This window comes from Orcinus orca, chromosome 19, assembly GCF_937001465.1.
Source record: "Orcinus orca chromosome 19, mOrcOrc1.1, whole genome shotgun sequence".
Lineage (NCBI taxonomy): Eukaryota > Metazoa > Chordata > Mammalia > Artiodactyla > Delphinidae > Orcinus > Orcinus orca.
The window spans coordinates 48,337,093-48,362,485 of NC_064577.1; the positions used below are offsets into that span (position 1 = coordinate 48,337,093).

At 53.5% G+C, this 25,393-nt stretch overlaps 1 long non-coding RNA gene across 1 annotated transcript; it reads right to left on the reverse strand.

Annotated features, from left to right (window-relative positions):
* Window positions 1–1,408: 1,408 nt before the first annotated feature.
* Window positions 1,409–24,032, reverse strand: LOC125962055 (uncharacterized). Its single transcript, XR_007473372.1, has 2 exons — window positions 4,765–24,032; window positions 1,409–4,311 (listed from the first exon to the last, which is right to left on the reverse strand). It is a non-coding gene; the product is annotated as an uncharacterized LOC125962055 (long non-coding RNA).
* Window positions 24,033–25,393: the final 1,361 nt, after the last annotated feature.

Here is a 25,393-nt window from a genome sequence, read left to right on the forward strand (position 1 = left end):
AGGCCTGCCCAGTGAGGACCCCTGAGAGGAAGGTGAGGATCTCACAGCAGGCAGAGGAGAAAGTCAGTGGACCACTGTCATGGAGATGCATGACTGTGTAAAAGGGGCACACCTGTGTAAAGCAGCACCATTCCTAACTGCACAGGGCCAAGGTCCTGGACCCCAAATCCTGGGGCAGCCTGGACCAAAGATCAAGCCCAGGAGGGTATGGTTCAGGGCGTCACAGTATCCGCTGCCTTCTCTCCCAACCCATCGCTACAGGGCCGCCCCCCTGACGCCCATCCTCCTGTGGGAGAAATAAGTGTACTTTCCACTCCATTGACACTAGACTTGATGATATGACTCTTTTTGGTGAATGGAATGGGAGCAGAAGTGACATATAGGAGTGTCAAATGTTTCCACCATCTTTCTTGCTCTTTTCCCTCTGCCACTGAAATAACATGTCTTTGGTTAGGGCTGCTTTTTCAGTCTGATACCCAGAATGAAGATATACAGAGCTGAGCCACAAGCAACCCACAGCAGACATGTACCATAAGCAAAAAATTACCTATTGTTGCTGTAAGCCACTGAGATTTGGGGACTGTTTGTTACTGCATCCCAAACTAGCGAAAGCTGACTAATACAGAGGTTAGCATCACAGCTTTAAGGCCCCTTCCAACAACCAAATGGGATAAGTGGCTCAGACACATCACTTTGGATCAGGGAGCACAGTGGTTGCCATCAAACATGCCTGGGAGTCACAAGGGTAAAATGCAGGTTCCCTGATCCCTCTCCTGAACTCTTAGAGCCAGTTCATCTAAGGAAGGACCTGGGAAATTAGTATTTTGACAAGCTCTCAAGATGACATACAGGCTGTCAACAGGCTATACTTAGAGAAACCCTGATCTAATGAGTCCAATCTTTTTGATACCCAGAGAGGCACAGTGACCTACCCAAGATCACACAGCAAGGTGCTAACAGGAAACAGATCTTCAACTCTTTTCCCTGAAGCACACTATCCTTTCCCAGAGAAATCAGGGGAAAGGCAGAAGGGAAAAGAGAAACTCACAGACTGAAAATGCAACTCCAGAGAGAAAGACCAGTGGAGGCCAGGAATTCAAGTTGAGCCAGGGTCCAGGTTCCAAGCAGAAGAGGAGGCTGCCCTGTGGATGGGTGGCTAGGTGGCCCCCTGGGGCCTTCCCTCGAGGAGCAGGGGTGGGGAGAAAGGAGTCAGATTACAGAGCAGGGAGGCTGGAGGAAAGAGGTAGAAAAATAAATAAATAAAAACAGAAGGGAAAAAAAAAGCCTTCCAGCCCTGGTGAGCCCAAACGTCCCCAGCATTGCTGCAGGAGCCGCCCCAGCCCTCTTCGATTCTGATGTACAGTTTGAAACAAATCAATAGCGGTATAATAATACTCAGCACGCTGTGTAATTTTTATATCATTAGTTTTCATTTTCCGCTCCCCATGCATCAAAAAACTTACAATGGGCTCGTAAAGTTTATTTAGTATTCCATGAATTCCTAATCAGTTTCATTTCATAATGATTCAGGAGCCGCCCGCTGCCTAGGCCCCCGTGTCAAAAAATCGATAAAACCAACAGAGTTTTCCTGATGGCGGCTGCAGAAGGATCTATTGTAGGGGAATTATGATTTATGCCCTGGCCTGACTCTGAACGGCAGCCTCCACCCGGCGGCTCAGGGCTGAGGTCTTCGCCAATAATGATTTATGCACCTTCTGCTGGCCCCACCCTGGCTCCCTCCCTGCCCCAGCTGGCCCCTGACACTGGGGCAGAGCAGGGCAGGGCCAGCTGGGAGGGAAGGAGAAAGGAAGAAGCCATGAGGGGGAGGTCGACCAGAAGTCTGAGCATCCATGCATGGGCCCAATATATGCCTCCAGGTCCACCCACCCCCAGGAAGGCCTGAGCAGAGACATGAGGTGTTTGGGGAGCCCCACCTGGCCCCAGGGATCTGCAGAGGGAACAGAACTGGGACGGGCATGCATGGGTAAGGCCGGGATAACCCTGGCTCTGCAACTGGAAGCCTTGCTCCCACGCAGCCTTCCCTTCTGGCCTCACAGGTAAGCCCTTGACCCCCACCTCGAACGCATGCAGTCACTTCCACTCTCGCTAGCCCAGCCCCAGAGGCTCAAAGGAAGCTGAGTGGGAAAGTGGTCCCAAGGGTCATGGCTGCTAAAAGTCCTCAGCTGAACCTCTTGGGATGCAGATGCAGACGGCTTCCAGGAATTCTGAGGCTGGAATGAACGTTTCCAAGCCTCCCAAGAGGGAAAAAGGGGTGGGCTTGAGTCTCTCAGGAGCCTTCTTTTTTCCAGAAGGCAGCTTGGCTTGTTTTTTTTTGTTTTTTTAAATTAATTTATTTATTTATTTTGGCTACATTGGGTCTTTGTTGCTGCACACGGACTTTTCTCTAGTTGTGGCGAGTGGGGGCTACTCTTTGTTGCGGTGCACGGGCTTCTCTTGTTGCGGAGCATAGGCTCTAGGCATGCAGGCTTCAGTAGTTGTGGCACACGGGCTCAGTCGTTGTGGCTCGCGGGCTCTAGAGCGCAGGCTCAGTAGTTGTGATGCACGGGCTTACTTGCTCTGTGGCGGGTGGGATCTTCCCAGACCAGGGCTTGAACCCGTGTCCCCTGCATTGGCAGGCGGATTCTCAACCACTGCGCCACCAGAGAAGCCCTTGGCTTGGTTTTTAGGACCCTCTGCCCTCCCCTCCCCCACACCTCCCATCCTCTTCCTCCACTGGTGGGGGATTAATAGGTCTAGGAGACATGTTAATAGGGAGGGCATTCAGTCCAACAACTGGTTTAATTAAGAGCAACTAACCTAGCCCAGAAAGAGAGACCTCAGGGTGACTTCACTGGGGAGGGGATACCACAGCGTGACAGGGAGCCACCAGAATCAGGGCCACCAGGACGTGCACTGCCATTCACCACATATCAGCTGGATCTCCTGACTCTGGGTAGTGCAAGGGGAAGGCTGGGGGACCTCATTTAGGTCCTCATTTAGGACTGAGAGGGGCGGAGATTCGGGGGCTGGGCACCTGCAGGGACTCTGTCCCCAGCCAAAGATGGCGCTCCAGCCTTAGACCCAAGTTAAAATAAGTGGCCTTCCTCCTCACGCCTTCACCTGCCTTTCATTCACTCACTCACCAAACACCCGGGAGAAGGCACCTCACAGCCACTCCATCCACGTATGGCTCAGAGAGGAGAAGGGACTTGCCCAACCTCGCCTGGGTGAAGAGTGACAAATCCAGGGTTCTAGCTGAGGTTTTCCAGGTCTGAGGACACGCCCTGCACCGCCGCACCCAGCCCCCTCCCCCCACCAATGCCTGGACTGTGTCCCTCTCTCCAGGCCCGGTCCTATTCCCATGCACACAGCAGCATGGAAAAAGCCAGACTTTGGGACCAGACTTGGATTCGAATCCCGATTTCCGTCATCACTGGCTGAATGACCTTGGGCAATTTAATTAACCTTTCTGAGTCCAGCATTCCTCACGTGTAAAATGAGAGTAATAATTTCTGCCCCACAGATGGTGATGGTCAAAAGGGCAGGGATATAAAACGCCCGCTCCCAGGAGACCTCTGATAAAGGCTTCCTGCCCTTCCCCTACACCCCTGTGCCTCTCAGCCTCACTCACTTCCCCACCAGAAAGTCACTTGTGTGGTGTTGGGGATGAAAGGGGGCCTGAATCCGTGCCCCCGTTTCCCAGGATAATCGAAAAACGAAAGCCCAGCCGGAACTCGGCATCAGTGGGCCCGGAGCTGCGTCATTACTCTAAGCTGCGGTCCAGCTTCATCTACGCAAATCTGAGCAGAGCTCCTGCCAGGGCCCCAGTTCCCCATCTGTGAGACAGAAAGGTGATTCCTTCTAAGGCTGTAGCCTGGCAGCGCATGGCCTTGGGAATCGTGTCTTAGGAACCAGCAGCTTCTCCCCGGTCGGGAGCCAGAGGGTGGGAGAGCCTGGGTGGGGAGAGAGAGGCTGGATCTGGGTGGGAGAAGTGGGGGGACCCTGGCCTGGAGAAGCCCTGCCTGACCCCCCTCCATCACCAAAAGGGGAAGCTGGGTTTCTCCCTGTGCAGCTGAGTCCAAATTCTTCCCCATGGAAACGGAGAACCTGGGGCCTGGCCACTGCTCCAGGGATGCAAGCTTTGCCTCCCTGTTTGATTGGGACCTACAGCTTCAGGTCAGGCTGCTGTTGTCTCTCCCTGGTCTTTCTCCTTCTTTCCTGCTTCTGTCTCCCGGTCTCTGTTTCTCGGTGAGTTTCCAATCCTTCTGCCTCTTCTCCTCTACTCCTTCACTCCATCACTGACTTCAGCCCCTGGGGAAAATAAACACTTCATTCTGTAAGGCCGGAGGGGTTCTAACACCTCCCCCACCCCAACTGGCAGTGCTAAAAGCCCTGAGACTGCAAGGAATAACCTCTCCGCCCTGCTCCCCTTTCTGCTGCCAGGTCCCCCCTCTTTGCCCCCTCAACTGGTCCATCACCCCTGGGCTCAGTGACAATCCTCCTGGGAAGGTAGCAAAGAGGGCCAGGAGGCTGATCAGTGGCCAACCCAGGCCCAGAGCTGGACATCCACCCGCCCACCTGCACTGCAGCGTGAACGTCAGCCTGGCTCCAGCTGCTGAGGGCACTAGAGGCACTAATCCCTCCGTCCCCTTCTTCAGACCCCCACAAACACACACGGGCTCCTCAGCCCAAGGGGCCAGCTCTGCTTGGAGCTTTGCTGCCTCCGCCCACTCCCTCTCCCTGTTTCTCTGCCCCTGCACTCACCTCTCATTCTGCCAGAGACCAGAGTCTCAGCTGCTCCAACGCCTTGATGGCCGGGTCCCACTCAGGCTCTCTGAGCATCAGCTGTTTCATCTGTGAAATGGGCTCAGTGAGAGTTTTCCTATCAACACTAAGGGCCAGGGTTGGCTAATGTGCTGTGGGGACTGTGACGCCTTCTTGAACAATCCTCGGTGTCAACGCACGGAGCTCTTCCCCAGGTGACCCTGTAAGTTACAAAGTTCCCCAACGAGCAGAGTCGCTGGAGATCAGAGGCTTGTTTCGGGGACCCAAAGTCACAAAGAAAACAGGAAAACAGAGACTAGGACTAAAAGGAATCTGTGTCCCACAGTGGGGAGGAGTCACTGGGGCAAGAGGGAACAGGGCTCCAGGGTCAGAGGAACCTGAGTTTGGGGGTAAACTTGGCCACCTGCCCGTGGAAGGGCATTGGACAGGTATTTAGCCTCTGGGAATCTCCACGGCTCATTTACAGAAACCACAAGAATCCTGAGCTCCCAGGAGTACCTGTGGGTTCCACAGGAAGTGATAGGATGGAGGGAGTGGGAGATGGGCCTTTGGAGGCAGAAAAAGGTGGGTTCGAATCACGGCTGGGTGACTGTCTTCCTGTGACCCTCAGCAGTTTCCCTAAGAGCTCAAACTGCATCGTCCCCATCTGCACAGTGGGAGCGACCGTCTCCCACGCCCACAGGTTACAGATGGCTGTGTGGTGTTTAGAACATGGAGCTGGCACCCAGCAAGTGCTCGTGGTAACTCTGGTGGCAGAGGCAGAGTGCCTGGCACAGAGAGGGTTTCAGTAAATATTTTTTCAATTTGTTACGGGGGAGTGAGGACAAAAATTATTGTAAGGGGCCCAAGTGAATCAGATGAGGGATGGGCTCTGTCTGCTCACACCCAGAGCATCTACAGCACACTTCTAGCCACTGATGTCTCTCCGTCCCCAGAGAAGGTCAGGAACTTGGTTCCCAGCTGGCAGTTAAAGAAACTGAGGCCCAGAGAGATTTGGTGGACTTTTTTCAAGATCTTACAGAAAGGGAGAAGTAGGATTCAGACCACTCAGCACGACCCAGGCAGGACTGCAGACTCAGGGAGTGTGCTGCTTCCCCCACGCCTTCTCAGTCAACGGATAACAGTCATTACCACACACCACGTGATTTCTATGCGCTCAGCAGCTGGCTACACGCTGTGCAGAGTTTATCTCATTTAATGGTCACACGTGACACAGGTTGTTCTCCCCATTTTATAGATAAGGAAACTGAGGCACAGGGAGTTAGGTGGTTTGTCCAGGATCACTCTGCTCACAAGTGCTGAGGGCTGGAATATAAGCTCATATCTGGAGCCTGTGAACTTGACCAACTAGTTGCACCAGCAGACTCAGCAGTGGCCCATCCACGGAAACACAGGCTGGTGCGTCCTTGCAGAGGTCAACCTGACAATCCCCCTGCCCCTTCCTCTTTGCCCCCCTTCCCAAGCTCAGACTGGCTGCATGTGAGGGGAGCCTGGGCACCCCAGGGAGGAGGTCCCCACAGGCTCCCTGCATCTGCCACCCTGGGCACTCAGGATCTGCACTCTTCCCACAAGTCTAACCTAAATCCTTCAAGCTTCAGGGCGGTCCTGAGCACCTCTCACTGACCTTCCCACCATCATTTCCACCCACCCACCCCTAACCTGGTGACAGCCTCTGGAGGGAACAAGGAATGAGGTCAACGGCTCCCACTGGAAGCAGGTGGGGCCCACGGCCTGGACATCTCCCAGCCCTCAGGTGCCCACAGAAAAGCCCAGGTTTTGCAGCCACTGGACCTGGGCTCCAGCCCGGTTCTGCACCCCTTAGCCATATGACACTGAGCAAGGACATTCCTTGAACTTCCTGAGCCTCAGTTTCTTGTCTGTAAAGTGGGATCAGTTGTCCTTAACGTCGCCAGGTTAAGATGCCACAACGGGCTGGCAGTCTGAGCACCGAGCCCCTGGGGCACCTGGTGGGCTCACAACAAATGCTGCTTTCCTCTCCCCCTCCCCCATTTCTCCCTCCTCCTCATGGAAATGAGAAGCCACTTTCCATAGAAGACATCCGGTTGTTTTCTCGTTACACCTGAAAAAGTTTGGCTGGAGCTTGTGACAAGCGAGTTTGCCCTCTATTGGATGCTGCATACCATGCAGGGCACACCCCACGCAGCGTCTTTGTCCATTGTCTCCATACCCGCACGAGGCAGGCGTTGTTACCTACCGATGATGGCCAAGGCCCAGAGAGGGGCGGTGGCTTCCCTAAGGTCAAACAGTAAGGAAGAGCCAGGGTTGGGAATCAGTTCTGTCTGCAGGTGACTAGAGGCCCAGGGGAGCTTCCCCCACCCAGAATCCCCCCTCTCCCAACCTCCCAGCCAGGGGCTCTGGTGGGGAGACGCAGTATATCACATGCACAGGTGGGAGATGGTTTGCTGTTCCGCTTCATAGATGAGGAAACCGAGGCCAAGCAAGGAAAAGAGGCTCAGCAGGGACTCGCAGACGAGAGGGGTGTCGACTCAGCCGGAACCACCAGCCTACCTCGCTTCTCATCCTGCCCATCCGAACCGCTTGGCATTGAGAGAGGAAGACTATTATGGGCCTCAAACCCCAAAGCCTAACCCAGCCATGACTAATATTGTCCCCCTCCCCACCCCCATCCCCAGGGATGTCCCCCAGCGCAGACCCTCCTTCAGGTCACGTCCTGCAGAGGGGGCCACACGCTTGATTGTTTTCATGTCTACACTGCTACACGTCAGATCTCATTACACCAAGAGCCATTACAGCAAAAGACCCGGTGCTACCAAACTATTGCCAAAACCAGGCCAGGAGGTATGCAGCCAGCTCAAATAGCACCTCCTCGAAGGACTGGGCAGAATGGTGATCTGCGTGTCCCCATTTCACAAATGAGGAAACTGAGGCTCAGAGAGGGCTCACAGAAAGGAAGTGGTGGATGACCCATGTGGGTCTGGCCACAAAACCTCCAAGGCTCCTTCCATGCTCCAGACCTTCCTGAGCCGGGTCCTGACACAGGTACCTGGGCCAAATGTACTGACCCACTCCGAGAGGGATGCACACGAGGGGACGCTTGTACTTACACATCCTGGCAAATGCATGTGTCGTGGTGCCCCCACCCCCACCGTATACATGCACATGGCGTGTGCACATACCCAGGTCACAGGCACACATCCTCTCACAAGCACACAAAGGCCTTAGGGCAGGGGTCCTCGACCCTGGATGCACACTGGTGTCACCTGGGGAGCTTTGAAACATGCCTGTGTCCAGCCCCACCCCCAGGGATGCCGATGGAATGAATGTGTATTAGTTATCTGTTGCTGCATCACAAATTACCCCCCAACATGTAGCACCTTAAAACAACATTTCTTTTCTCACCAGGTTTCTGAGAGTCAGGAATCTAGGAGCAACTTAGCCAGGTGGTCCCGACTCAGGATCTCTTATGAGGCTGTAGTTCAGGTGGCTCTCAGGGCTGCGTCATCAGAAGGCTTGACTGGGGCTGGAGTCTCCACTGCTGAGACGACTCCTTCGCATGGCTATGGGCAGGAGGCCTCAGTTTCTCGTCACATGGGCCTCTCTGTAGGGCTGCTTAAGTGTCTTTGTGACATGGCAGCTGGCCATGTGATCCACGGGAGTGCAAAAAGGAAACCGCAGTGCCTTTTATGCCCTAACATCATAAATCACACATTGTCACTCTGCTTTTTTTGTTTGTAGGTTAGAAGGGACCCCTGTTCTAGGAGAAGGGAATTTGACTCCATCTTTGGAAGCAGAACCATCAAAGAATTTGTAGATATATTTTAAAACCACCACAGTGTGTGAGGTGGGCCAGAGCCTTGGGATTTTAAACATTCCCCAGGTGACTCTAACATGCAGTCAGGGCTGAGACCCACTGAGATGAAAAGTCACCAACTGGAGGGGGTTGAGGAGGGAGGCTCAGCAGGACATGACTTCAGGGTTGAGACAGCCCCCAAGTCCTGCTTCCCCATGGAAGCCCACATCTGCAGTCTCAGCCCATGCCCTGGGTCCCCAGCCCCTCCCTCACCCTTGCCAGCCCACCTCCCCTGGATGCCTTCTCGGAGATCCCCACCCACAGGCTCTGAGCCTGGCCCCTAGCCCAGCATCAGCCCTGCACGAGGCGCCTCTAGGCCTGGTTTCAGGCCTGTGCAAGCGTGTGGGTTCGTGTGAGCATGTGTGTGCACCCACACAGGCTTGTCTGCTCACCGACCAGAGCTCCCGACAGGAGGGACCCGTCCTCTCTACCCCTCCGCTGTCCGTCTGCCTTCCTTTCTTGCCCTTTTTCTCCCCTTTCTCTTCCCTCTCCTTTCTTTTCTTGCTCTTGACTCTCCGCCACCGCCCTGTCTCTCTCTGGCCTCTCTCCCCTTTCTGATCCTGCGGTCTCTACGCCCTCCCCCTCCTGCCCATCAGGAGGCCCGCTGGCTCCTCTGGGACGATTTTTTTTTTTTTTTTTTTTTTTTTTTGCGGTACGCGGGCCTCTCACTGTTGTGGCCTCTCCCATTGCGGAGCACAGGCTCCGGACGCGCAGGCTCAGCGGCCATGGCTCACAGGCCCAGCCGCTCCGCGGCATGTGGGATCTTCCTGGACCGGGGCATGAACCCGTGTCCCCTGCATCGGCAGGCAGACTCTCAACCACTGCGCCACCAGGGAAGCCCTCTGGGACGATTTTGATGGAGCCATCCTGAGTGAATGCGACGTGGCCTGGACTTCCCTGCCCACCTCCAGGAATGCTCCAGGCCTGGCCACTCTGGGTCTTGGGCGGGGCCACTCTCCTTCCTGCATCTTTAACTCCTGAGTGGAAGGGGCATGGCTGGTTGGTGGTGGCCAGGAGTCAGGAAAGAGCCAGTTCTGGGGCTGCATCCATCTCCAAACTCCTCTGCTTCTCTCGCCCAGTCCGCTGCCCGTCCGCCGTGGGCCGGACCTGCAGGCCTCCAGAACCTTCCTTCCTCTCCACACTCTCTGTGTTTCCCTTCATCTCTCCATCTCCATCTCTCTCTCTCTCTCCCTTTCTGTTGCTCTGGCTTCTTCTTGGAGAGAAGCAGGTACTGGACACAGCTCCGAAGGTTGTGGAAACGAGCAGAGTAGTTCTGCCCTAGTAATGAGCAGGAGAGAGAACTCTTCTCGGGAATTAATGAGACCACCAAGAACAAAAGAGGCGACGACCAGCAGAGGCCAGAGAGGCGGGGCCCAGCGAAGCCGTCCCCGCAGAACCGCACGCCCTCAATAATAGAGTGAGGAAAAATGGAGTAGAGATCCCTGTGGTAAAAACTATTAGAGGAGGCGAATTATAAAACTATTAACCAGAATGTAACTCCCAATTAAAAGATGATTTAACACTGGAACCTGATGGATGAATTTTGATTAAATGTAGAACTATTAGCAGCCCAGGGATAAGCTGCTGCCGCAGTTCTAAAAGTTAAAAGGCAGTTTGATATAAAAATTTATAAATTAAGGTTAATTACTTTAAATAACATGGCTGCAAGCAATGAAAGGAAATTTGTCAGAATCTCCGGAGTTTGGGTCAAGATGGATACAGATGTCCGGGCTGGCCCCAAGGAGCCCAGAGGTCAGGGTAGGGACAGTTGAGGCCAGCCAGAGGGCAGGTGATGTCAGCGCTCCCTCCAGGCTCACGGAGATGTGAGGGGCTGCCCGAGGCACCAGCGGGGGGCGGGGTGGGTGCCCTTATTGCCCTCCACCCCGAGGCCACACCACAAGGCATTGGTTCTAGGAGATGGGCAGGAAGGAGGCCTCAGGGCCCCAGAACTGGCCTGGGGAGCTAGTCTGATGGAGAGGACACAGTCTCTGCTTGCTAAGCCCTCCCTCTGTTGGAGGGGACACATTAGGAATCTGCCCCATCTATGACCTGCTGTTTACTGAGCGCTCAGCAGGGATGGGGGACAAATCGCACCACCCCAGTCCTGCCCCAGCTGAAGGAGTCACCAACACCCCCATGCTTGACCTGCCTGGCCCTGCTCTGTGCCCTCCGACCCCACCCCATGAGGGCCTACAAGGAGACTCTGCAGGGTGCAGGCTGTTCTTCTCCAACGCCCCAGTGGCCACCCCTGCCTAGGGCCCCAGAGCTTCCCCGGGCCGAAGGTTGTGCTTCCAGGAAGCCCAGGCACTGCGCACACTCAGGGCGGTCTGAACCCTCTACCGCCAGGTGGTCCCCTCCATGCTCTGCCCTGGGCAACTCATCCCCTCCCCAGAGCCCCACCCCTGCCCCAGGAGGATTTCCCCAGCTCATCAAGGGGGGCAGCACTGAGTCCCTGGGAGGACAGGACTATAGCAAAGGACATCCCCCACAGAGGACGGTGCTCAGCTCACAGCTGGGAGACATTAGGACAAGGCTGGCCCCCTGGCTGGGAACGTGGACATTCAAGCCACACTCTCCTTGGGTTTCAGCTCCAGGTGCAACACTTACCAACTTATGTCTTCAGGATTTACCTCTCCAGGCCTCATTTCCTCGTCTATAAAATGGAGATAATAATCTCTCCTAGCAGGGCAGCCATGCAGATGAGAGGCAAAACCCTGACCCACAGTAGGTCCTCAACAAATGGCAGTGATTCTCATCTCCTGTCCACAAGTCCCGTCTTGAAGAAACGTAGTTATGTGGCAGACCTTTACCCAGGCTTCCTGGTACAGGTGCACTTAAACACTTTGCAGGTATAAGGTGAAAATACCTTATTTAGTCTTCCCAACATCCTTTGGAGTCAGTCGAATTATCACTCCACAGATAAGGAAACTGAGGCACAGTGAGGTTCTGTCACAAGCCCCAGGCTTCACAGCTGGCAGTGGCCAGTCTGGAGTTGGGTCTTTCAGCAACTTGGCCCTCTCCTCACACTGCCCCCAAGGCACTGTGTTAAGACATTTACCTTCTCTCTTGTTGTACCTCTTACTATAAACCTCAAATAAACGATATGGGAGTGGAACCAGTAAGAAAGGAAGGAGGGAGTGAGGGGATGAAGGAAGGGGAGAGGGAGGGAGGGAGGGAGGAAAGGAAGGGAGGGAGGGAGGGAGGGAGGAGGGAAGAAGAAAAAGGAAAAAGGAAAGGGATAGATTGGTTAGTTTATTTTTTAAACAACTCTCTGTGGGACTGGAAGTCAGGAGTGTTAACCTTGGGGTGACGGGGAGGATGTACCAGGGAGGTTCTGCGGGGCGGGATATGTTCTGCTTCGGAGATGAGTGCTGATTACACAGGGGTTTTACTTTGTAAAAATTCATCACTCCCTGTACTGATTTGTGCTCTTTTCTCTATGTAAAAAAAGTAAAATTATAATAAACAATTTTAAAACGAATATGATAATGGGTAAATTTTATGGCTTATAAATTATACTTTAAACAAACCTGTTTTTTAAAATAAATATGGTACACCAAAGACAGCCCTGACTTCGTTTTGCAGTGCATAATATAGACCAAGTATGAAAGGACTGAGAGAGAACCAGAATAGCTCGTGGTTGGCCCTGGGATGAGTCCATCAGGGATGCTTCTCAGAAGAGGGGTGTCCTGTGCAGGTGGGCTGTGGAAGAGGGGCAGGAGATGCGGGGTGCCCATCTCACCACATGCCCCGGACACATCGCTTCCCCTTTCCGAGCCTCCTTCACTTTCCTCCGGAGCAAGGCAAGGAGCGGGAGGAAGGGGAGGGCAACCTGAGGGGCACCACCAGGCAAAGGCTTGGAGGTAAGGAGAAAGGAGACCCAGGCACAGGAACAATGAGCCCCTGTGGGCCGGAAGTGCCCTGAGCTCAAGGAAGGGATCAGGGCGCTTAAATCAGCAGTGGGTTGGGGGTGGGGGAATGCAGAAAAAGGCTCCAAAAAATCGTGCACAGGGACTTCCCTGATGGTCCAGTGGTTCAGACTCCGCGCCTGTACTGCAGGGGGCCCGGGTTCGATCCCTGGTCAGGGAACTAAGACCCACGTGCCGCAAGGCTAAGCCAAAAACAAAAAAAGTCGTGCACAGAAAAATATCATTGCAATTGATGCAAAACTAACATGATCCTGATGATCTCTTTCACCGTGTTACTGTTATTGCTACTGTCACCACTATTGTTATCAGGGAAGCAGTGGGGTGAGGTACAGCTTTTCCCAAAGTGAGCTCCAAGGAATGCTTCTCCCACAAGATTCTCCCCAACTAACTTTTTCACAGCAAAGAAGTTAATACTAACTCTGCTCTTCTCTTGGAACTCCTCAAGGCACACCAGCATAATAAAGGCTCTGAAAAGTCCTGCAGCAAATAACCTCTTTAACTTTTTGAAAAGAGCCTTCCCTAAACAGAGTTGATCACGGAATTTTTTTTTCACATTAACACTTATGAACCCCCCCAGGAATTGAGGCTTTATGGATTACAACTTGAGAAATGAGGGGAAGTGGAAAGAGCATAAGATAGACTAAGCTTCATATCAGTTCCTTGGGGACTTTGCTTCACCCCTCTGTGCCTCAACTTCCCCAGCTGTTAATCGGAGGAAATAATGCCAATCTCAGGTTGCAGTGAGGTTTAAATTAAATGTGGCACATGAGGGAATTCCCTGGCTGTCCAGTGGTTAGGACTCAGTGCTTTCACTGCCGGGGTCCGGGTTTGATCCCTAGTCGGGGGACTGAGATCCTGCAAGCCATGTGGTGTGGCGAAAAAAAAAAATAATGTGGCACATAAGAGATTCTCAACAAATGTGTGTCCACCCATTCTACAGATGAGCTAACTTGCCCAAGAACACATAAGCAGGGAGCAGCTGCCAGGGGGGACTCAAATCTAGGTCTTCTGTTTGGGGAATGGGGAGGGGACCTTGGCATGTGGGGCAAATGAGGTCCCTTTTGCTGAGGAGTCGTGCTCTGAAGCATAAAGGATTCAGGATTAGTTCCTGACAGGATAGCACAGTACAAGCCCTGGACCATCCGAGACTGAGTCATTACTCCACCGTTTATATGCTCTGTGACGGTGGGAAGGTCACTTAACTGCTCTGGTTTCTGCATCTGTAAAGTGGGGATTAAAACCGTACCCTAGGGACTTCCCTGGTGGTCCAGTGGTTAAGACTCTGCGTTCCCAATGCAGGGAGCCTGGGATCGATCCCTGCTCAGGGAACTAGATCCCACGGGCCGCACCTAAGACCCAGCACAGCCAAAGATAAATAAATAAATTAAATGAAATAGTACCCTCTACATAGGGTTGTTCTGAGGCAGAAGTGTTCATTGCTAGGCTCCAGGTTGGTTGATGGAAGTGTAATCGAAAGTGGGGTCCGGCTGCTCGCCACTCAAAAGCCAGTAAAGAGGCCAGGTTGGTGGAAGGAAAGTTTGCTTTGTTTTGGATGCTGGCAAGCAGGGACAAGGGCAGACGCCTGTCCAAAGGCCAACTCCCCGCCCTGACAATCAGGGGGCAAGAGCTTTTATAGACAGAGGGAGGGGGCTACACGTAGAAACAGTACAGTCAGCTCTGACAGTCATCTTGAAATTGGTCATCAGTGGTCTGACCAGTGTCATCTTGATTGTTTTAGGTACAGTTAATCTTCAGTTCCAGGTGCGGTTTGCTCCCATTTCTTCGAGGCCAGTTCTCGGAATTGTGGCAGCTTGTGTCACGGCTACAGCCTGGTCATCATGTAGTTAACTTCTCCCACCTGGTGGGGGGGCTTCAGTATCTATAAGACAGCTCACAGGATACGGCTCAGAATATTATCTGTAGCCCTTGAGGGGAACTAAAGGTCCCTGTCTATGCTTAATGAGTAAACTATTATTATTTTGTCTCCTTTGACGTTTTCCTCTGTTTCTCACTTCTCTGATTAAACTTATTCTTTGGCTAAAGTTTTTCCACAGACAAAAGGCAGGCTGAGGACATGGCAGGCAAGGACCATAGGGCCCAGGTCCATTTCTGTCATACAGAGTGAAGTAAGTCAGAAAGAGAAAAACAAATACCTTATGCTAACGCATATACATGGAATTTTAAAAAGCGGTACTGATGAACCTAGTGGCAGGGCAGGAATAAAGACGCAGACATAGAGAACGGACTTGAGGGCACAATGGGGGAAGAGGAAGCTGGGATGAAGTGAGAAAGTAGCATTGACATATATACACTACCAAACGTAAACTAGATAGCTAGTGGGAAGCAGCTGTACAGCACAAGAAGATCAACTTGATGTTTTGTGACGACCTAGAGGGGTGGGATAGGGAGGGTGGGAGGGAGACTCAAGAGGGAGGGGATATGGGGATGTATGTATACATGTAGCTGATTCACTTTGTTGTACAGCAGAAACTAACACAACATTGTAAAGCAATTATACTCCAATAAAGATGTGAAAAAGAAAATAAAGGAGGGGAGAATTCTTTCTCCCACAGGGTCCTGAAAAACACGGGTGGCAGGCCCTGTCTGCCAGGACCCCTCTTCCAGCTCTGTCCTTCCACAGATTCCAGCCATGCCTGGGCCCCTTCCTGTCCCTGCAGAGATCTCACCATGGACGCCCCGCCTCATGGGGCTGTCAGCGCCAAGGGTGAACCTGTGATGGGCTGGTCCTCACAGGCTTCATCTCACTAAAGAGTTACTGTGATCCCACCCTCACCCAGCTCACATGTGAACAGTGGACTCGACCTCTCCAATCACCGTCACTTCTGTGGCACATGTGACACAAGCAACATGGCTCTTGCATCCACAACTTATCAGTGGAGAAACTCAGGCACACAGCAAAATTAAGGCACCCCCTAGCACCAAATCTGGGGGCCTCGAACCTAGGTTTCCTGACCTCCAAGCCCTGGGTGTTCCTCCTGTATTGTGGTGAACCAAGCCCTACCTTTTACCCCCAAATAAAGTTATTCTGAGTTGTAAGGTTGTCCCCTTACCAAAGAAAGAGGCCCCACGTGCTAACAGGTGAAGCCCAGGGAGACAGTGAGCTGTGCAATCGAGATTGTCCTTGGCCGCAAGGCCTCCTGGTCAGTACTCCAGCTGCCCCAAGCCCTTTCTCTGCAGATCCCCCAGGACCCCCGTCCCTGCCATTCTCTCCCATTTCAGGCTTCATAGGACCGCTATCCCAGGTTAGCGAATCACACTGTCATCCGGGCTCTGAAGGCTACAGAGGCCTGGACCTGGGTCACCTTTGACCCCGTAGATAGAGCGGAGCTGATAGAATCATTTTCCAGCCTAATGAGCCTCCTACAACTCCCCCAACATGGAGCTTAATGGGCACGGTGGCTCCATCCTAAGATACAGCTCTGAGGTTAGAGGTCAAGGGTTACTGGTCTGAGTCAGGACCAGATTCACTCCTTCTCCTCCTCTCTCTCTCCCCTCAATGTCCCTAAATTCTCTGAAGCTTAGTTTTCTCATCAGTAAAATGGCATTCCTAGCACCGACCTTGCTGTGTTACTTTGCGAACTAGAAACAGTACAGGTAAAGGTAGCTCCTAATCCCAGGGCAGGCGGTGCCCAAATGACAGCATAATCACCTAACTAGGTCACCTGTGGCCAGTCTCCATTGGTGCTACATCCAGAGAAAACATCAGTCCATCAGCAAAACACATGGAAATGCAGCTTCAGTTCCTACCAAGCATCTCAAAGGACATGTACATTCAGAAGACAAAGTGACACCTACTTGAGTCTTCTTTTCCCATCTCCCACTCCCTCCCATAGCTCGGCCATGGTGTCTCGGGCTCCACAGCCCTCACCAAACCCAGCACCTGCAGGTGCCTGGCTCTCCTTGCTCTCCCCTCTGCCTTTTATCCTCTTCTATACTTTTCAGCCAGGAGGGACGCTCTGCCGTTTCTGAAGGAAATTATTCTAAGATTTCTGGGCTTCTTTCAACTTTCCTTCCAACCCACTATGCCTACTGAGGCCCCAAAGGGCCAAATACAGAAACCTGGGGGCAGAGGAAGGGTAAAGACTGGGGATGGAAATCCTTGGGTATAAACTTTTTTCAGATCCTGTAATAGAATAGGTAGGTATTATTACCAGGTGTATCAACACACAATTATTGCCATCCAAAATTTGCTCCTCAGGGAGCTTACAGTCAAATTGAGGAAATAACCTGAAACAATTAGACAACATGAAAATCTGACCTGCATATAACAGACATGCTATTATAGGCTGAACGTTGTTCCGCACCAGATTCATATGTTGAAGCTCTAACCCCCCAACGTGATGGTATTTGGAGCTGAGGCCTTTGGGAGGTAATTAGGTTTAATGAAATCATGAGGGAGGGGCCCCCATGATGGGATTAGTGCCCTTGCAAGAAGAGAAAGAGAGACCAGAGCTCTCTCTCCCTCTCTCCCTGTCCACCACGTGAAGACACCAGAGAGAAAGCAGCCATCTGCAGGCCAGGGAACCAAATGAGCCAGTGCCTTGACCTTGGACTTCCCAGAACTGTGCAAAATACATTTCTGTTGTTTAACCCACCCAGTCTATGGCATTTTGTTATGGCAACTCAAGCTGACTAAGATACATGCCTTCTGGAAGGAATGGTCAGGGAAGGGGTCCAAGAGTGGGAAAGACTTGAGCCGAGCTTACAAAGAAAGAAATGAGTCGGCCTTGACTTGGGGATGAGAGAGGGCATTCGCGGAGGGCACTCTGAGTCTTCACAGGTGCAGATAAGAAAGGGCACCAAGAACTGACCAATCTGGAACAGGAGAAGTTGAGAGAGACAAGGCCAGAAAGGCAGGCTGGGATCACATCATGGTGGGGCTTGAGAGCAGGCTGGGGGGTCCGGGCTGTAGCCCCCAGGTCATGGGGAGCCATGATGGTTTTGGCACACAGGAATCACAGGAATGAAGCAATCAAATTTAAGTTATAGGCAGGTAACAGGTAGCCAGTGGAGGAAGGTGGGGGAAGGAGAGCCTGGGGTGAGGAGCCAGTGAGAAAGGCTGCAGAGGTCCAAGCAAGGGATACTGGTGGCCAAGGGCAGGGGCTGTGGGGCTGCAAGTGAAGGGCTGGATTCAAATGCTGGTAGTGACCGGATGGGCAAGGGGAGGGGGAGGGAAGAGAGACACCTGGTTCTAGGTGATAGCTGCCCCCCAGCCTGCATTTCTTGCTGCCCTGCCAGCCCCTGCCACATGCCAGTCAGTCTCAGTGGCCCCACTTCCTCTGGCCTTTCCCAACCTTGACTGGATAAATATTCCAGACCTGTGTGCTCCTCTCACCCTCCATTCTTCCCTTTGGGGACCCCAGACACTGATCCATGGCTTCTCTCCTCGCCGAACCCCCTGCTTGCTCTTTCCTGCCCTTGGAACACCAGGGAATTGTTGCTGGTCAAGTGCTGGTCAAGGAGTGAATCACGTGTAAAGCATTTACCACAATGCCAGGTACACAGTAAGTACTCAATAGATGTTGACTCATTTTTGAATAACGGGTCCTGTGCCAGACACCAGGGAGGCCAGACACTTATACATATAAGGAGAGGCCCCTACTTTCAGAGCTAACAGGATATTCAAAGAAATGAATTCCTTTTGATTTGGAGAAAAGGTAAAAGACATAGAAGACACTCCCACACCCTTAGGGTAACCCCATCTTGGGGGAGATACCCAGGGGCTCAGTCTCTGCCTTTCAAAAGCTTAGAGTCTGATGTGAGAGACCCAGACCCCCACCACCTACCCAGGGAGCTTCCAATCTGCTGGGGACGGTGGGCCTTTGCACATCGAGGGCTTTCCTCCCAGGCTGTCCTTTCTGTCTGAGCACTCGGAGAAGTCCTTGTCTTTCTTCACATATCACCTCCTCTGAGAAGCCTTCCTTGGCCCCCACCCTACACAGGGAGGCTCCCATCCTTGATGTTCCCAGAGCACTTTGCTTCCTCCTCCATCAGATCACTTCACACTCTGCGCTGAAGGAGACTGTGTGTGTGTGTGTGTGTGTGTGTGTGTGTGTGTGCACGTGTGTGTGTGTGTTTGACTCCAGGTCACCTGCCCTTGGCCCACAAAGCCCCACACCTGTGAAGCTGGAGAGACCAGGGCTGCCTCTGCAGTTAGCACCCTGGCACACAGCTGATGCTGAACGAGTACGTGATGGCTAAGTGAATGCATGGATGGACTGGCTGATGGTGAGAGAGACAATCTAGAGACACTGGTCTGCTGGGGAAGACGGACACTGGGTCAAGCCATGTCTCTTTGACACAGAAGAAGGATGATGATAACCTCCCCAGGGCCTCCAAGAAAATCCAGGGCACCAAGAGCCATGGAGATTCCGGGAGCACCCCTGCCTGCCCTGTCCATTCATGCCAACCTACACTCCGTGGCCCACTCTAGATAATCAGCAGCAGTGCCCTCTGTTCCCAGGACTGGCTGTCTTCCCCACCTGGGCAGCATGCCCTGGAAAAACCACCACAGATATATGTCCATTACCAAACAAAAGAGCAGGAGCACGTAGCCAGAAAATCACCAAGTGTGTCCCAAAGCCCTCTGGAAGCAAGTCGGGGCCTCTCTGCCCATCCTTTGGGGGGTTCACACAGGCAGACCAAGAGCAAAGTAGGACTTCAAAACAAGTTAGACAAGTCAAGGTCTGAGAGTCCAGAGGCTGGAGAACTGGCTCTGCTCCCTTCCTCCTAAAGAGGCTCCTCCCAAGAGCCCCAAGGGCAGCCCATGGCCGTGCTGGATTCACGTCTCGCCAGCTGCGTGATCTTGGACAAGACATTTGGCCTCTTTGAGCCTTGGCTTCCTCATCTATAAAATGGGTATGATGGCAAATAGGCGAAGGGCTGTGGTGAGAATAAATACGAGCTTTCATTTGGAAGAGTTTTGTGAATTGTTTTAGTGCTACTGTTATTAGAGCAGAACAGCAGAGACTCAAACCAGGACCCCGAGGCCAGCGCTGTGGCCCCACCAAGGAGTCCCCGGCATCTTCTCTGAGCTGGATTTTCTGAAACAAGGTCCAGCCAAGGCATAGAACAACTGGGGAGAGGAGAGAGGGAAGAAGGGCATGTGTGTGCAAGTGTGTGCATACATCTTTCTGCCCCTGGTAGGGAGGGGAGGGGATGGAGGGGAGAAAGGGAGAATTGAGAAGAAAAGAAGAAAAGCAGAAAAGCACAGGGAAGAGGAGGACTGAGGTATTCGGTTACATGATCTAAATTCTAATCAAACATCATTTAAAGCATGTTTTATTTCAGCCTCGGGAGAGCCGGTCCCTCCTGGCTGCTCACCATGGCAACGGGCCGCTCATTTCAGAAGTGTCATGCCACATTATCGTCCTGCCGCCTCACACACTCTCGCCGCCTGACAACTTCGCTCTGCCCCTTGCGACAACCATCCCCGCTCAGCTGGTTTATTTTTGGTGTCAGCCAGCCCCCCTCCCCTGCCCCCTCCCCATCATCAGCGGATTGAAAGACAACCTCGGCCCTCCAACCAGTGAGCATCGCAGCCTGTTTGGTGATACGAGATAATTTGAGGAGATATTTGCTTACATGTGTACGAACAATTTGCTGCATTAAGACAATTCCACCTGGTGCGTGGATGGGGATGGGGGCGGGTGGCCAGTGCTCAAGCTGACAACACCCCAGGAAAGAGGAGGGAGGGGGCACCCCTGACTTCCCGGGGCCCCTCCAAACTGGGGGGGCCCTAGGAGAGTCTCCTCTGGCTCCCTTCCCCAGCATCATCCAGAGAAGGCAGACCTGCCACACACTCGCTGTGTGACCTTGTGCAGGTCACTCCCTTTCTCTGTGCTTCCCTTTCCTTATCTGTCAAAAGGTGGGGTTGGACAAGCTGGAATCTGGGATCCCTGCCCAGGACCAGGGTGGGGGCAGTAGAGGGCCAAGGACCCAGAAAGAGGACAGACCCCTGGTCTGGTCACCACTATGAAGGTAGATGACAGGAAAAGAGGTTAGCCTAGGGACATCCCTGGTGGTGAAGTGCTTAAGAATCCACCTGCCAATGCAGGGACATGGGTTCCATCCCTGGTCTGGGAAGACCCCACATGCCGCGGAGCAACTAAGCCCGTGTGCCGCAACTACTGAGCCTGCGCTCTAGAGCCCGTGAGCCACAACTGCTGAGCCCACGTGCCACAACTACTGAAGCCCGTGTGCCCTAGAGCCCGTGCTCCACAACAAGAGAAGCCACTGCAATGAGAGGCCAGCGCACCGCACTGAAGAGTAGCCCCCGCTCACCACAACTACAGAAAGCCCGTGTGCAGCAACGAAGACCCAACACAGCCAATAAATAAGTAAGTAAATAAAGAAATAAATAAATTTAAAGAAAAACAGAGGTTAGCCTGATGCAGCCCACTTCCATCCAGGTGACTGACTCAGAAGCTCCCCACTCTGACGGAGGCTGGGGAAATTCCAGACCTAGGATCAGACCCTGTTCTGGGAAGGACCTTTCTGGGACACCCTTCCCGCCTCTCCACCTGGCCTTCTTCACAGGACAAGAGACATCTCTGAAGCCACCCACTCCCTTTCATCGCGTTCACACACACACATGCTCCCACATGCATCTTCCCTAGATCAAGCGTCACGTGGAGGTACAAGAGCAGACTCAGAAGTTGGGAAAGAGAGGTGTACCCTGAGACCCCGGGTAAGAAGACAGGACCCTGGCTCTCAGAGCCGAGCACGGAGTTAATGGGCTGAAAGGCAAGGTGGCCCCACCCAACGCCCCGCACCCACCGAAAGCCAAGAGTAATAATAAGAGCTGCTTCTAATGAGGGCTTCCAGGAGCCAGGCCCTGTGCTGAGATTACAAGGGTTTGGAGCCCCCTCTCCATATGCCGTGCCCCCCTGCCCCACCCCTATAGGGGTAGGAAGCAGGCCTGGGAGACAGTGTCAGCCCAGGGGAGACTGTGCCTCTGTTTACTCATCTGTCAGATGGGGTTAATAGAGTTCCTACAGAATACGGTGGCTGTCAGGATTAGGAGAAGGCTTAGCACAGTTCGGGGCACCTAGTCAGTGTTTAATAAATGACAGCTACTAGAAGTTGTCGTAGTTAACTGGGGTCTGAGGAACTAGGGCTTTCTGATAATGGGCCTCTCTTCCCCACCACCTGAACCTGTGTGCACCTGGGTCCCGTGGCTGGTTTTGTTCCCACACAGGCCCCGTCCTAGGGAGGACAGACTCCCTGGAATGTCTACACCTGCCCCCTGGCCCCATGGAATTTCTCTACTTGGTTTCTTTGGCCCCTCCAGGAGTAATTCAGACCATGAAAGGTGATCTCTCTCCCACCCCAGGCCCCATCCGGGGTACCTTCCTCTGGAACCTCAGGACCCACAGCCCCACACATACACACAGAGTGACCCTCTTCCGTCTGCCTTTGCCTCCTGTCTGCCCAGGGTTGAGGGAAACTGTCAGCTGAGAACTCAGACCTCCACTTACCGCACCTGACTACCCTCTGCCCTGACCTGGGGTCTGACCCAGACTCCTTAGGAGAACTGGCGCTAGGAAAAACACACTAGGGAGGTAAATGCCAGCCTCCTTTCCCATTGAGCTCTGGGTGGGCCCCCCTAGGCCTCTACAATCCCCTCCCCAGTGAAGTAGAGAGGCAGTGGACAGCAGGGAGAAGAATCTCTCTAGGGTCAACGGGACTCAGGTCCAATCCCAGCTCCACTGCCTCTACCGCTCAGCAATGGATTTTAGATCAGGGGCTCTGCCTCAGTGCTCTTATCTATAAAACGGGGGTAACAATACATACTTCACGGGGTTGCTGGCATGATGAAAAGTATACTGAACACTTAGTAGGTATCCAGTAAAAAGCAGCTATGATGAATAAAAATGACCAAAGCTGCCCCAAGTGGAGCCAGGGAGCTGTTTGCTTCCCACCCTCTGGAGGCCTCCCTGACCTTGCGCCCTGGGCTTACTCTTGCCCCACCTCCTCCCCACTCTGCCTCTCTCTGTGGCTCAAGCCTGGGCAGTGATGGGCTGGGGGCGATCGGCAGTGTTATGTCCCTGCTCAAGCAAGGCACACATGCCCCAGCCTGGCCCTCTTTCTTTTTCCCTCTTTTTCTCAGCAAAATAACAAAATGAATCAAATTACTCATCTCAACATTCCACTTACATGTGCTTGACTCAGAACTGGGAGGGTTCAAGGGGCTCAGTACTGCGGGAGCGATGCAGGGGTCTCCGGGAAGGAAGATTTGCCCAGAGGAAGGGGTAGAGTGGTCAAGATGAAGGGTTATCTAATCACACCCACATTTCTGTATTTTTTGACTATGAAGAGCATGTATTATTTTCATGTATTATCTTCAAAGCAGCAGGAGGTTGCTGGATGCCAACATTTCATGCACCCACAAGCTCCCCACCCCTACCCAGACCCCAGAGCTCCCGGAAGCAATGTATTGGGGCCGTAGGCGGCTGAACACAGGGTGGGGGGGTGGTCCCCACAGACCTGCGGCCCTGCCTCCTCATCCCTCCCCAGCCAGGTGGTCTTCAGCAGGTCACTTAAGCTCCTGAGCCTCAGTTTCCACATCTGCACTGTGGGCATAAGGCAGATCCTGCCTCAGGACCCCTGTAAGGAGTTAAGGAGATGGTGCCTCCCACACCCGCTCCTGGCAAGCAGACAGTCCCGCAGGTCCTCGGGCTTTGGGCCTTGGCCTCTCAACTTCTCTCCTGAAGCAGCTTTGGGACCGGAGACAGTGGAGCCCTCCTCCGTGGTCCCAGAGCACTTAGCTTCCCCAAATAGCAACGGGTCGGGAAAGGAGGCGCTGGGCGTCTGGCATCCCTCCTCCGGCGCCGCAGGGGCTCAGGGATTTCGGCCGGGATCTAAGGAGGCGCCGGCGACAGCTCCCCACACCCACCCCCGGGGCCTTGGGGGAAGGGAAGGGGCGGGCGCCTCCCGCACACCTTCTGACGGTGAAATGTGGCCATTTACCTTCACGCTTCAATGCCAGCCCCTAAATCACTGTCTCAGCGCCCGCGCTCAAGGTTGCTCCCGGAGACGGCCGCCAACAAAGCCGCCGCCGCCGCCTAGGACCCGGGCTCAGAGCCCCGCACAGCCAAGAAGACCAGGAAGGGACGGCTCCCGGCCTCGTCTGCTGCGCCCCCTCTGCCTTCCTCTTTCCTGCTGTCTCTGTCTCTCTCAATTTTTATCCCAAGGACTTATCTCCGGGACCAGGCAGCCACAGGGTCCCGGCCCAAACTCACCAAGAACCTCAAGTTCACTTTTCTATGGCAGACGGAGGGAATAAGGAAAACCGGCGAGGCGTTCATTATGTAGCTCCAACTTTACATTTGGGCCCCTCTGCTCCGCTCTGTGAGGGGATGGACTAGTCCGTCTGTGGACCAGACGGACTAGTTTCTGATGCAGGAACTGCCTTGTGGGTGTCACTGACAATGCAGGGAGAAGGTGCTCACCAGCGGCAGTAAACATTTAACCCATCTCTGTGACTCTGTTGTGACGTGGCTTCATTAGCCCTGCTCTCTCCTTTCCCCTCCTTGATCTTTCCCTCCCGGATCTTCCTTTCCTCTACCCCGGGGATCTCCATTTGTCCATCCGTGAGAAGACAAGGGAGGGGGAGACAGGAGAGACCCCAAGTCCTGGTCACGCAGGTCACGGGGGCCCTGTTTGGAAAAGGAGGAGCTGTCGGCGCAGAGAACCAGGACGGTGGCGAGGAGGAGGTCTCCGGCCCTGTCCTGCCTGAGGTGCCCCTACCTGCCAGTCACGGGAGGGGTCCGTCCAGGGATAAACGAACACAGAGGAAGGGAGAGGAGGTGCTGACCCCGCCCTTCACCCGGCCCGCGCTTAGGCCCCGCCCCAATCCGGAAGTGAGGCGCTGGGCACAGCAGGGGTCAAAGCGCTGCCCTTTTGCTCCGAGCACACTGTTTGCAGTGTTCGTTCGCTGTGCCTCGAATTTCATTCACTTGCACCCTATTTCTGCTTCCTCTGTGTGGATCAGTGAGATTGGTGTCTCCGCCATGTGACTGAGGGTTCCTCCAGGACAGAAACGGTGCTTTCTTCAACAGACCGGAGACACCCGCCACCGCCAAGACAGCCCCATTTGATTGGGTGCGCCCCAGAACAGGGGCTGCATCCCCCATTTGCCTGAGAGCTTCCCCTTGGCAGCGGATCTGTCCCCCCATCAGAGTGGCAGCGCCCCAGAGTAGAGGTTTCTGTCTCCCCCATCAGGCTGTGTCTCTCCCCTCCAGACCAGGAGTGTGTCCTCCGCACCCCCTATCCTGCTGACCACAGCTGAGCTAGTATTCAACACCCGGGGTCCTGCCCTGTTCTCGGGCACTATGGCTCTAGAAGTGTTCAGGTCTGGATGCAAATCCAGCTTTATCGTGGTTTTGCTCTGTGACCTTGAACAAGTCACATGACCTCTGGAGAGACTACTGCCACTACTCAGGGTCTTATAAGGCTTCAAGGAGACAGCATTTGGTGAAAGGGCCAAGGCCAGGGCCTGGCATATAGCAGGTGTTCAATAAATGCTATCTCATTCCCTCATTAGGCTGAGAAGTATGTTCCAAGCCTGCTCTGCCAGCTCCGGCTGAGAGGACAGAGGGGAACCACAGTTGGAAAAGAGTGCCCACAAAACACACACACACACACACACACACACACACACACACACACACACACAATCCCATCAAGCAACTGGGTAGTGGCCTCCTTCGTTAGGGGCTGGGGCGGTGGCAAGGAGTTAAATGTATTAAGCAATTTACAATTAATATAGAAGTCATTCCAGAGATAGCTACTAGAAAGAGTACAACAGGGCAATTAACCCACT